Source organism: Manacus candei, unplaced genomic scaffold, assembly GCF_025592945.1.
Source record: "Manacus candei isolate 608988 ecotype Guabito, Panama unplaced genomic scaffold, ASM2559294v1 h1tg000037l, whole genome shotgun sequence".
NCBI classification, from domain to species: Eukaryota; Metazoa; Chordata; class Aves; order Passeriformes; family Pipridae; genus Manacus; species Manacus candei.
Window position 1 is genome coordinate 8,371,046 of NW_026138085.1, and position 13,567 is coordinate 8,384,612.

General features: G+C 49.8%; 1 protein-coding gene and 1 long non-coding RNA gene across 7 annotated transcripts in view; one reads left to right on the forward strand and one right to left on the reverse strand.

Moving 5' to 3' along the window:
- Positions 1-13,567, reverse strand: part of LOC127473698 (uncharacterized) — a 901,041-nt gene that overhangs the window by 193,819 nt on the left and 693,655 nt on the right. The gene's annotated exons all lie outside the window — the stretch shown is intronic.
- The window catches only part of STK10 (serine/threonine kinase 10), a 46,799-nt gene that overhangs the window by 11,874 nt on the left and 21,358 nt on the right, over positions 1-13,567 (forward strand). The window lies entirely within an intron of this gene.

Sequence of the window (13,567 nt, forward strand, 5' to 3'; positions counted from 1 at the left end):
TTTCCTGGTAGGAAACAGGGCATCTGTTCCCCTCTCAGTCCCTCTTATAAAACATTAGCTGGAAAGGTAACTCTTCTAACTGATTTTTTGGATTTGAACTTTACTTCTGGCTCAGCATCTGTAATGCAGAGGCAGCTGAAAACAAGAGCTCTGTTTCCCATGGCTGTAGAGGCACAGGGACATAAAATGCAATCGAGTGGATTAGTGCAAAGGCTGGAACAGCAGGTTCCTGCAGCTCTTTCCCCTAGCCCGGCAAGTACATATATTATTTTTTATTTTCCCTGCCTGCTGTTTTCTGTGAGTCCCTGGCAGCAGAGGAAGGTGAGCGTGAAAGGCACCTTCCTGTGTGCTGCCATTGGAAAGGTGCAGCTCGGGAGAGGGTGAGGACATGAACCATTGTATGCTCAAATAACTGTGTGCATGAAGGTGTGCCTGTGTCAGGATAGTGGAAATCAGGTGAAAATGAGGATTTCCAAACCCATCTCCTGTGCCAGTTCGTCTGCTTCTACTTATAACTGCAGGCAAGTCAGGAGAGTGTCAAAGGGTACGTTCAGCAGCTCTGTTACTTTTTCCTTCCTCTTTTTAATATTCCATGTAACTTTGTGGCCTCCCTGAGTCATTTTAGTAGAGATAAAAAAAGTTCTCAGCTTTTGGGACTTGCACTTGTGTGAACTGAGCTGTCGGAGCCGTCGGTCCCTGGTTGTGGTGCCAAGGGCTGAGCTGGGATAATGCAATCCATGTCTAGTTCATTCCTCGGTTAAGCAATGCAGGAGAGGGACTTTTGTTGGGCAACGTGTGTTTAGTCAGCAAGCTCCTTTTGCAACGTCAGCATGTGTTGGTGACCCTTCTTATTTAAAAATCCGTGGATATAGCCCCCAACTTCTCTTTGACACCCCACTTGGAGGGCTGCAGTGCCAGTGTGGAGCATTTCTGTTCTGTGTCTTCTTGACTCAAGGGAGCTGGGCACAAGTTGTCCAGTTGGTATTTGGACAGCTGCTAATGGTGATGCTGAGCCCTGGCTATGTTAAAGAACAAAGTCAATATGTACCCTTCTAAGGAAGTGAAAGGCAAACATCCCTCCTAGGAGGGGACTCAGGATTTGGATGGATTGCAACTGCAGCCGAACTAATCTCGGCAAAATGAAAAAGGCAAACACACGCTGAGCTTGGGTAAGACATGAGGCTGGTTTATAGTCGACCCTGTTTGGCTGGTTTCACCTTCCTGCTCTGTGCCTGGTCTGCCTGAATCTTACACACTGGCCTTGTTCGTTCTCTAAAATGTGAACCCCCTCCCCTTTCCCCTTCCACCTCCTCCCTGCAATAGGAAGCTTTGCCTTCCTTCCTGTAGGGAAAATGGATTGCAGAGCTCCTCGGCTCTGCCTTTGTCCAAGAAGTGCTTTGTAATGTCATATGCTTGCCGACCTACTAAAATTAAACAGCCTCTTTGAAACTCCTGGAACAAGAGCCTCCTGTATGAGGCTCTCCCGCGAGGGCACGTTACAGCCCCGGCCATTGTTCTGGGAGGAGGATCATTCTCTTTATTTAATTATTTGAGTAGCATTTGCATTTCATTGCTCAGGCTGTTTTTATTAATGCTCTAGTGTTTTACTGGCTTGGAGGGAAGTAAATAAGCCAGGCTGTTATACTTCTGGAAGGCTTTTAGTCACTACCAGGTTTTCCCTGAAGTCAAAGGCTTCCGCTTCTTGGTCACCAGTGCTGCTGGGGAAAATTTGCATCCAAATATAAATACCAGATTTCATTGTTCTGTCCATATCCCATCCCCATTTCTGTCTGTGCAGTTGTTTAAACCAGCATTTTCCTGGACCATTTGCATGATGGGTGCATGGACTCTGCTGTGCTCCTGGCTCCAAGTGGCTTTGGGTAGAACCTCTGGGGATGCCTGTCTAGTCAGCAATTCACTGTGGTTTCCTTGTCCTTGCAGCCCAGTGTGAAAAGAGAATGTTCAAAGTGAGAAAGGGACAGGAATGGGAGCACACAGACAGGCTGGCAAGGGGTGCAGATGTGCCCAACCTTCCTGAATGGCAGTGGCTCTTTGGCTCTTGAATAATTTACAGCTTGGTCTGTGCCACAAACAGTCTCAGCTGCTGATGCTGAGAGGGGTTCTTGTTAAATCGGTCTGACTGTTCTCTGATTCTTGAAGTAACAAGGAAATATGTTAGGAAACCTGGACTTCATGGTGGTTGCTTCTGCAGAAGCTTCTTTGTCCCCCTGAGAAGCTTTAGGTCCCCGTGGCTTCTCTTGCCAGGGTCTGGCTTTGTCCTTCAGTAGCCAGGAGGTGACATAAAATATTTATGAAGCAAAAGACCTTTCTGTGCAAAGGGAAGTGGCTTATCCTACAACAGCTGCTTTGAAATCCATAGCACTGGAATGAAAGCAAACCCAGCAAATTCCTCTGGCTTTTATACCAGGTAAAACACCTTCACGTGATTGGCATCAAGCTGAAGGAGGAGAACCCCAGTTCTTGTGTGGCGCAGAGCAAAGCCCACTGTGAGCCACAGGCAAGGGCTTGGAGGACCCCAGTTAGTCCCCAGGAATATAACTGGTGGAATGGCAGCGTCCAGCATGAACTTCCTTGGCATATAAATACACTGCAGAGAGGCTGTGCCCTCACCAGGAGCTGTTATCTTGTTCCATCCCCCCTCTATCTTCTTTTCTTTGCTTGTGGCAGAGGCCAAGAAGTCTTGTGCTGGCTGAAAACAGCCCAGGGAGGCTGCAAAACTGCTGTAGTGGGAGCTTTCATGATTTTATTTTTATTACAAGCCCTGTGGCATTTGATGTTCTTTTGCATAAATACCAGCTGCTGGAAATGGGGGCACCAAATGGAAGCTGAGAATTTCATACTACTAAAAAAAAAAAAAAAAAATCTGGTTTGAGCCCTTGTGGCTGGGACACATTTTGAAGTCTCTTTTCCTGAAGTGTGATGTAGGACTTGGAAACACAAAAGCAAATCCCCCTCACCCAATATAACACAGCTTTAAAAATGGACTCATTAAAGCTATTCGTGACTGAGGAATGGGACTGACACCTGGGTTTGTTTGCTTGGAATCAACGGTGCTGAATTTGCACTGATAATTATAAGTACATGGGAAAGAAAAACAACAGCTCTTGTGTCCCTCTTGAGGGCTTCGTGTTTGGGTATTTTTTCCTCTTCCAAAACAACAAAAAAAGATTGAAGCCTCAAAGGAAGGGAGGAACTTTTGATCTCCTGCTCCTGAATACCTCTGCTGTTTCCAAGTGTCTCCTCCCGCAGACAGAGGAGTGATAAGGTGACCAGTGAGGAGAGTCTAGTTTGGTGTGATGAACGTTCATGCTGGAGATCTCTGCTCCCAGGGGATGGTGACTGATAGCACAGGATGGCAGCTGATCCACAGAGCAGGGCAGGAAACCCAGGATCCTTCCTACAGGAACCTGTCAAGATGCTCCAGCACTGAGTCTGCAGGATTCTCTGGAAATGAGCTGAAATGCCATTTGGCCCCAGGGATTTAACCACAGGACTCTGACAGTGGTGGTGCAGCCTTTCTAGCAAAGCACCAGGGAATTCTTTCCCCCTCCCTCCTTTTCTATAACCCACGGTTGCTATAGCAAACGGATTTTTGAATAAACAGAAGTTTCCTGGAGATCAAAGCAAAAATCGCTGTACTGTGCAGGTAACCCTGCCTTGCCAGAGCATTTTGGAAATAGTAAATTTAATCAGCTTAGAGTTTCCTTTCCCTGGCCCACTGTGTGGGTATGTAACTCATACAGCTGGCAGATAGACACCAGCTTTGTACTAGTCTTTGTACTTGCCTTAAAAGTCTTTTGCATTTTCTGTGGGCAGGCCCTGACCTGTTTAGCCAGGGACTTTTTGGATTGGTCCCCCTTTGATATGGATGTTGACTGGAGATTTGGGCATTCCTGAAAATCCTGTAGCATAAATAAATGTTCATTATCCCATGCACTAGACTGCTGGGCTATGTAAAGCATCTGCAGCTTTTAATTCTCTTAAGTTGGAAATACCTTTTCTTTAAAACAAACAGAAAAGTGAGCTGATAACAGTGTCAGATTCTCTACAGTTTTCCTTAGCAAAGGGGGGTTATTACAACTTGCAGGGATGTCTTGCAGGGTCAGCAGCCTAAGCCTGGCTGGATGCCTGCAGGATCCTGTTTGCATGAATGCTGGACCAGACCAGGGCTCTCCAGGCTGCTCAGTCCTCTGTCCCCAAGAAATCTAATGGTGATTCGTGTCCCTTTAAAACTTCACTTGGCAGGAGAGCTGCAGTCTGAACTGGCCCTTCCTACTTGGCCTTGTTCTCCTGAAGCTTTGTACAAAACTTCCCCCCAAAGTGCTTGAACAGTTGTTTGCAGCTCGCGAGAGTCGAACTGCACGTTGTGCTGGAGCGTAGCAGAGACCCAGAAAAACAACGTGATCCCAAACTTTGTTAAACAGCTTGACAGTGTCCTAGAGGAACAACCCTTTCCTTTCTCTTCCTCCTTCCTCCAGCTGCAGAAATGTAAATCCCTTCCAGATATAGCTGTGCCCTGAGACACCCCGTGCAGGGCTGCTGGCTGGGCTGTGCTCCGGTTCCCGTGAGCTGCTGCAGGATAAGCCCCACTGGGCAAACCAGTGTGGGGGTGGTGTTTGCTGGACTGGTTTCTAAATTCCTGCCAGTCCAGAATTTGGGCAGAATGGCAAAACATGCCCAGTAACTTCTGCAGGGTGGGTAGGCGAGGAGCAGATGTGGGCAGACATCTGTATGCATCGGGATAGGGCATTGCTTGGCCCTGGAGGCTTGGAGTGCAGCAAGGATATCACAGTGTCCTCTCCTTGTCCTTAGGATCAGCTGGAAGCACATCATCGTGACCAGAGCTGGAAACTGGAAAAAGTGATGTAGCCCAGTAGTTTTTTTGACACTTCCCTGGCTTGCCAGGGTCAAGCAATTTGCTGTTCAGAGTAGCAGAGTATCATAATTGGTGAAATGGGTGATCACTTCTGCTCTGACAGACTGTCTTTGCCAGCTGGGATGCTGCAGAGCGTGTGTCTGAGTGGCATCCTCCTTACCTCCTCTCCCTGCCACCTGCTGTCTGTCTGTGGAGCAGTAAGGCTTCCTTCTGCCTCACTGTTCCACAGACTGTTGCCTTTCCCAAAGACATGGAGGTCTAAGTCTTCTTCTGCTGGAAAGCTGGGCAGCAAGTTCTGTGAGACTGACATATATACTCTATCCTGTGAACGTGAGCTTTAGCATTCACACTCCTGGCTAGTCACTGTAAATCCTGTTCTGGGTAAAACTGGGGGTTTCCCTTAAAGCAGGGTTGGAAACTGAGTGATTTTTAACCACCACCAAGAATGACTTATGCAGCAGGCAAATTACCATAACCCAGCTGAGTTCAAGAGTGCTTCTACAGGTAGCAACATGACAACCCAAACTAGAATAGAAACCTTTGTCTGCCACCCTTTATACAGGATAACATTGCATGAAAAGGTTATTGAAGCAATAATATTGCCTGTGATTACACAGTCTTGTCATCTGAACACCATGGAATGCTTTATAAAAGAGACCTGGTGTCATTATCCCAGCTACAAGAGTGGAGACACAGACAAGAATTTGCCTAAAGTTTACCCAGGAGCCTTGGGAATTAGTCTTATGTGCTGAATCACAGTCCAGGGCTATAACCATGAGGCCATAGTTCTATGTAAAGAAAGCAGCAGACAAGAAGCCTGTAGGCAAATCAGTTTTCAAAGCACTTGAAAACTTTGTTTAGAACTGAATTGCAATAAGCCACATTCCCACTTGGCTGGCTTTCCAGGGGAAATGCTAAGGAACAATGTTTGCATATAAGCGAATATTTATGAACTACCTGTGTATGGGAGACAGTGCCTTGAAACCTAGTTTCAGCCTAAGCCCTGAAACAAGGGATAGCTTGCAGGTTTAGACTTCTTTATTTCAGATATAGCCTGAAAGTTGTCATTTGAGAGGGAGGGAGGGATGTCTTTTTGCAGACCTTATGGCTTGGGGTGCTTTCTATTGACTTCAAAGCCCTCACTGAAACAGTTAGATAGCAGTACTCATCTTGTGTGACGGATCCAGGCACCTTATGTGTGAATTTGGGGATGGTTAGGACAAATAGTTGTTTCTAGGGAGATGCCAGGCAGGAGTGGAAAACTTGTAAAGTCTTTTGCCACCCCTGCCATGAGTTGTCCTCCTGGCCAGGCGAGGCTCTGGGGCTGTGTTGGAACTGCTGACTGTTAAAAAAAGATGTCAGGAAGCTTGTCCTGGGTCAAACTCCAGCTCTCACAGCGAGCTTTGCCCTTCTGAAATGCATCATCTATTTTAAGTTGCTGACACAAACTTAGGGCACTTGAGGTTGGTGAATCTTTCCACTGAAGAAGTAACTTGTTCCTTTTAGCTATTTGTATTTGAAATTATTTTCTGAGTTCTGCTTCCCACCCGGTAACAAACGCTCTTCATGAACTGAGTGGCCTCTAAATGCTGATTAAGTTGGTGAGAGAAGGGCATCCCAGTGACAACCCTCCAAGCAGCAAAGCCTTTGCCCCGTGCCTGGGCAGAGAGCCATGGCCTGGGTGTTTTTTCTGGTTTCTATGGCAAAGAGCAGCTCTGGCCTTCGTCCCTCTGTCCCTGCTCTGCAGAGCACGACTTTGGGAGCCCAGAGTGCTTGGAGCCAGTCGTGGTCTAATCCCTGAAGGGGGGCTCATGAAGAAGTCCATGTGTGTTGCAATTAACCCTTCCTGCAGCACTCAGCATCCCAGGTACCCTGGGTACATCCATGCCAACCCTCTGTCCTCTGCACCCCAGAGCTGTTTGTGTTCACTGGCCATGGGTAGTTTTGGATTCTGGATTTCTGGGATGCTGAAAGTCAGGATGCTGAATTCAAGGAGGTTGGATAGCAGCCCTTGTCAAAAGGAACTCAATGCCCTGTGTAGTCCTAGCAAGGGGAAAGATGCTTTTTGAAACATCAAAACCATTTAGTTAAACTGAAAGGAGTTTTAATTTGTTCTGCCAAAATTTCAGTAGTAATGGGAATATTTCTGCCAACTGTTGGGGGTAGTTCAAGGAAATATTTTGTCATCTCAGAATGATTTAGATGTGAGAAACTCATCCCTTAAGATCAGCAGGGAGCTCTGCATTTCACAAGGAATATGCAGTGCTATCTGACTTTGTTCTCCATGAAGTTTTCCTGCTCTGAAACTCTATAAGCCTTGGGTTCCTTACTTGCTGCCCTGCATCTTCTTTCTTTCCCTCACTCCTTATGGGGGCCAGACTTTTTTTATTTCAAATATTTTTCTCTGTAGGTTATTTTGTTCAGAAAAGGGGGCAGAAAGGTTTATTATACTTAAAGTCTCTGAATAGTGTCCTTGTTTGTAAGGGGGAAATTGGCAAGCCTGGAGCACTCTCTTACAGAAAGCTAATTATTTCGCTTCCACCTACAGCATACTTGCTATGTCAGGCAAGCTTTTGACATTTGTGCTGCTCTCTGGCAGCAAAGAGGCTTCTGGTGGCTTCTGTATTGTTTTATGTGCTCTCTAGTGTGTGCTGAGGGCTGGCTTGGAGGGGAGCATGGAGCTGGTGGTACTTGCAGATACTTGAGTGTTTGTCCCCTTTTGTGTTGGTGGCACAGTGGCCTCGTGGGGCTCTAGGAATGAGATCAGGAAGGATGTTGTGTGTCCTCGGTGTGTAACAGGCTGCTTTCATGTCTTGCCCTGTCTTCAGCTCCCAGCAAACAGCTGGAGCAGTTCAGCCTTGCTTTGAATCAGCCCATCTGGCCTATGAGCTACATTAGTGTAATCTGCTCCCCATTTTCTTACAGCCCTTTGGCATGTGTTGGGTGAAAAGCATTGGGCAGGAGGCTGGTAGGGAAAGTGCCAAGTTAAGTGGGTGTAGGAATGTGAACCACCTCCTCCCTCCGCTCCATAATGTAAACTTAATCCTTGGACTTCAGTCGGAGCAGGGCAGGCTGGCTGAGATAACGGGGAGACTCAACACACTTGCAAACAGAACTGAACTGGTCAGCACAGCCCTTGATTTTAAAGGAGGGAGTGGATCTGACCAAATGGCATTTAAAAGCCAAGGTGGTGCTCCACAAAACCAGCCCCTGTGGTTCTGCACACCCCTGTGCTAGGAGGGGGAGAGGGGAGCTGCTCCTGGAAGATCTGGTGTTGCTTGTCCTGCCTCCTCTTGCAGCAGACAGGACAGTGTAGCTTTGCTGTTAACCACCAGAACTTGGCTTTGATGTCACACAGATGGGGTCAAGGACATGCCCCTTAGCCCTGACTAAACATGGCTTCTGTGCCTAAATATATCTCCGTGTTCTTTCCACCAGGGATGAACAGCTCTGTCCTCTGGCCTTTGTGTCACTCAGAAGCTGAAGCCTATTCCTCAGTCCTGGGAGGCAGAAATGTGTCTAGAGCTTTTGTTGGAGCCATGAGGATGCTCAGCCCATCAGCCCAAGGGACATAATGGGCTTGGAGGGACAGAAGATGGAGCCAAGTGGCTCTTCACTCCATGCTCACGTGTTTGGAGCATTGGGTGCTGGTGAAAGCCCAAACAGATAAGTAGGGCTGGATATGAGCTGTTCATGGAGAGAGTGCCTGGCCTGCTCATGTGTCTGGGCCATAACTGGGCTGTGGAGATGGTGCTGCCATCTCAGGGCACGTATGGGTGTTGTCTGTGTCCCAGGTGGCCACTCCGTGTGCAGGATTGGCCTCTGGCACAAAGTGATCTTAGGATGGGGTTTGAGGTCTGTATCCATCGTTTATCTGGGCAGGTTTAGGGCAAATGACCATCTATGTTCTTTGTGCTATGCTTTGTATTTGCTGCAGCCAGGGTCGTCCCCTCCACGTGATTTGTGCAGATCTTGGCCCCTGCTCCAGGTGCTCCTGACCTTGTCGGAGTCCTCTCAGTGCTATGGTAACGTTCAGAGTTTGAGCACACAGCCAGCTGTTGCCTCTGTCCTTTATTTTCCATGGCATCTATATTATGGGGCTTAGCAGTAGTGTGGAAAGGCGACCAGCAAGCTGATGGGTGACATTCATCCTGAAGAACTGGATGGGAAAGCAGGAATTCAGTAGCCAATGAACCACCATTGTGGGTATTGGGTCAGGAAACTTTCTGCAGTGCTAAAACCAGGACCGAGGGGCTGTAGGAAGATGCTTTCCTGGACTTGCTCAGTCTCCTCTGCCCCTGAGTCAAGACCAAAAGCCCTAGAGACCGTCTGGGCTCTCAGCTTCCCACCGCTCCTGCAGGGCTCGGGAAGGAGCTTGTCTCGCCCGTGGTGTGTGATCCAGACACTGGGAGGAGAGACCTGCCTTGCAGTGACTCCTTTGTTGCAGATGGGGAGGTCTAGACCATTTCCTCCTGCTTCTCCTGCCTTGCCCCTCACACCTGCAAGGCCAGGGGAGTCATCCTATGCTATGGGTGCCATGGTGCTGGTGTGGGCTGTGTGAGGGGCCTCCAGGAAACCCAGTCCTGCTCTGGCCTCAGTACACTGAAGGGAGACTCTGTGCCCACGCCAAAGCCAGGAAATATTTTGGGTGGGTTTGGGCAGTGCACACAGGAGGTCTGTTCTCAAGTGAGGCTCCTCCTGCACTGCCAGGGAGGTGTGTGAAGTCTCCTGCCTGTGTTTGCTCCACAGGGGTAGAGGAGCAGGAGGAAGGCACCAGGCTGGGGCTCCTTTCTGGCAGAGGAAGGGCAGTACCAGGTTTCGTGGCCAAAGCCTTCACCCTCAGCAGCTTTTGTGCAGGGACCTCAATGAGCTGCCTCTGTGGGGCTGGGGGCTCTCTGAGAGGGACCAACCTGTTCCTGCCTGGCTGCAGGGGCAGCAGCAGGGGCTGACTGAGCCAGGGGAGGGCTCTGAAGCTGCAGAGGCAGCGGCTGTTACTCAATGTGTTCATCTGTTGAAATCCAGGCAGGGGTACGTGCTCTGTGGTTTTCACCCGAGGTGATGCTGCCTATGTGGTGCTGCCTTGGTGGCTTTCTCACCTCCCAGCCACCAGTTTTGCTGCAGCAGAAGGAGGATCCAGACTTCTCCCTTTGGGCAATCCCCTTATGGAAAAGCTGCTTCTGCTTGCTAAAAAGCAGCTTTGTAAAATTCACTGTAAGGGGGTTTCTTTCCCCCTTCCCTCCCATGCCCTAGCATGAGCAAGGTCAGCATGGCAGCATCTGAGCCCCTCCTGTCGTAGGGCTGAGTAAGCTGGTGGCTCCTATGTGAGGAGGCTTTGGAAGCAGCGTCCATCGCCTGGATAAGCTGGGAGGAAGGGTGGGCTTCGGCTCACAGCATTGCTGACTCAGCACATCGAGCAGCATGCAGGGTGACTGCAGTGACAGGCAGTGTGGGGAGTGCACAGCACCTGGAGCATGGAGGTTTTGTAGGTGAGAATCTCTGTAGTGGGAGTCCCTGTAACTGTTCTGCGCCACCCTCCCCACTCACCCTCACACTGGGGCAGCTCATATCTCTCTGCAGCACCAGGACAGCTGGAGGCAGCCAGGCTCTGGTTCTTTCTCTTTTCCCTTTCACTTTGTTGCATTTCTGCTGAATGCAGAGGATTCCTGTCCCCCACCCCCCTGCCTCTGGATCACGGGAGCTGTTGTTTTTGTTGCATTTCTTCTGCTTTTCCCATTAGTGGGTGGGCGATGCCAGGAAAGCCCTACTCTCCCTGCTGCGGGACCAACACAGGCACATCTGCCCTGGCTCCTTCCTCCTGCCTCTTCCTCCCAACTCTGCTCATGGGGGGCAGCCCAGGGACCCACTGTGACCCCGTGCACTGACAGCACCACACGAAGCAGGATTTAATTCTGATGGTGAGCGTGGCTGGGGCCATCTGTGACATACCTCGCTCCTTCTCCATGCCCTGCTCCATCCTGGAGAACATCAAGATGGAAATTGCTGCTAATAGCAGCAACCACCCTGGGATCTTTGTGCCAAGTTGACCTCCTGGAGAAAGGGAAGATGGAACAGGTGTGATGGCAGGCAAGGAGGGAACCTGAGAGCACTTCCTTCACCGGCTCACTCCGTAAATGGAGCACGGTTTACTTTACCAAATTTACTTTTCTTATCTCCCCAGCACCTCTGCGCCAACACAAGGCAGGAGAGCTGGTGGCTGTGCTGGAGGGTGCTTCCTGCTGTGGGTGACAAGGACACCTCTAAGTTGCCCCAAAAACGTGGCAGAGCCACGAGGCTGCACGTGGGTGACAGCAGCAGCCACAGCAGCAGGATGCTGTGGGTTACCTTCTCCCCAGCGGCGGGCAGCTGCTTCAACAAACAAAATGAAACCCTCTGCTGCAGATTAGGAGAGGAAATTGCTGAAGTACTTCAGTTTTAAAGCAGTTTCTTGGCCAGGCAGGGTGGATCTGGGGGCAGGTGGATCCTGGGGGCCCTGATGCCCAGGGCTGGGTGGGAAGGGTGGGTGGTTACAGTGCTTGGCACAGTGTGCACACACAGCGCTGGGTGCTCTGGAGCACCACTGTGACCCCGAAGTGATTGGGTTCTTAAACATGCAACTGCACAAGCAGCAAAGTCACAGGAAAAGCCTGCAGGCACCCGTCACCTCCAGTGACTTGGGAGCAACTGGGCTGCCAGCCAAGGGCTCCTCTGTCCTAAGGGGACCTGGTGGCCTGCCTGCACTCCGTGGGAAATGCCTGGCTGCCCAGGGCTGCCACCCCCGAGATGAGCTGCCCCCAGCTTTCCCAGCTGATGGCTTTTGTTTTCCACCCCCCTCTCCCTTTCTGACTGGAAGAGGCATTTCTCCAGCACTGCTGAAGGAAGGGTTCATGGGCCCCTGCCCTCTGACATGCCAATGGGGTGAGTAAGAGCTGGGCTGAGGGTGCGTCCTCTCCTCTTAATTGGGTTTCAATTGCAAACCCTGTTCAGGGACATAAGCTGTTCCACCCTTGGCGACTGTGCATTGTTTGGTAAAATTATCTTTCAAGATAAGCCTTTTGTATTTTTTTTTTAGTGTTATAGGAGGGTCCAGGAGTTCAAACACACCCAAAAGGCAGGACCAGTCCTGCCCAGGGTGGGAGGAGCAAGCAGGGTCTGGGTCCCACCTGAGAGGACCTTGGTACCTGGGCAGGAGACACTGCTCCTGGTTTGTCAGACCCAGATAATGCACTGGGCTCTGATCCATCCTAGGTTTATTGTCTAGGTTGGTGTCCCTCTGGTCCTCAGGTGAAAGTGCTGGAGGGATTCTCCTGGCACAGTACCCAGTCTGCTCTCTTAAGGTGTTAAGTCATATAATGCTTTTTTGTAACATGTAGTGCTCCCTTGCTCTGGTACAACTTGAAGACCTGTGTCTTTAAGAGCACTTCATTTAAGCCATAGCTGTTTCATACATATGTATGTACATTTATTCTCCTGGGCAACCCCAGGCTCACTGGACTTCACTTCCTCTCCTCCCAGGCAGTCACTTATTACTTAAGCAGCCCAGGAAAGTCCCCCTCGCATGCCCTGCTCCCACTTGGGCTTACCAAAATGTTCCCAGATCCTGCTGTGCCTAAAGGCAGGATTAGGATGAGCCATGGGAAAAATCAAGGTCACCAGCAAAACCTTTAACTTGAGTGGACTTTCAGATTTAAGTTTAAATTTAATTTTGCCCGTTGCAAAAGTTTCTTGAAAGGGAAAGATTTTGTGGCTTCTGCATGCAGACCTCTTCATTTGTGCTGTTTCATTAAAAGTATAGGAGAAAAGGCACAAAGGTTTTGAGAGGTAGTAAGAGTAGGTTCTTTTCTCTATCTACAAACCAGCTGCCCAAATCTGCTTCTGTGCAGCTAGAGCATCCCCATGGAGTTCCTTGGCCGTGGTGTCAGAGCTGGGGGCTCTGTCTATGTGTCTGCAGCTGTCAGTTGGTCATGTTGCTCAGATAGCTCAGAGATGGAGTGAATTTTGGTGTGGTTGTAACTGCCTACGGACTGAAAACTAAAATGTTGATAGTGTGTAATCCCTGGGATTTGTAAGAGCTTTGATGTGGCAGCAGGAGGGAGAGCCCCTGTTGTTGCTGCATGTCCCACCAGCAGCCCGGTGCAGCAGAGGGGCTGGGCAGCCTTTGGCGAGGAAGTCCCTGGATTTCTTGTGTGGAGGAAATCATTATAAACAGGATGTTTGCTCCAGCCCCATTCCGGGCTGCTCGCTGTAGACCTCTCAAGGGGTGCTGGACCCCAAGCAGAAGGAGGAAGAGGAGGTGTGGGTGCTCCCCCCAGCACTAATTACTGTGAAGAAGCAGCTTTTGGGATGTCAGCAGTGGGGCAGAGCCCCCCCTTGGGCCTCATATCTCTGGTTCACAAGACCAGAGGAGCTTTTTTGGGACAAGGTGTGTGAAACCACTGTTTTGCAGCACTGCTGTGGCTCTTCAGTGAGCCCCATGCAGGGTCCCAGCTCTCCAGGTCCCAGGGGATGGCGAGGTGTCTGAGCACAGCACAGGGAGCAGCCCAGGGCAGTGTTGGGGGTGAAGGGCAGTTGGCACTGTCACTAGAACAGTTACTGCTCCAGAGGGGCTAGGGGACACCTCACTAAAGGAGCAGTCAACCCATATAGCAAAGCACGTGGAAACAGCCCTAAGAA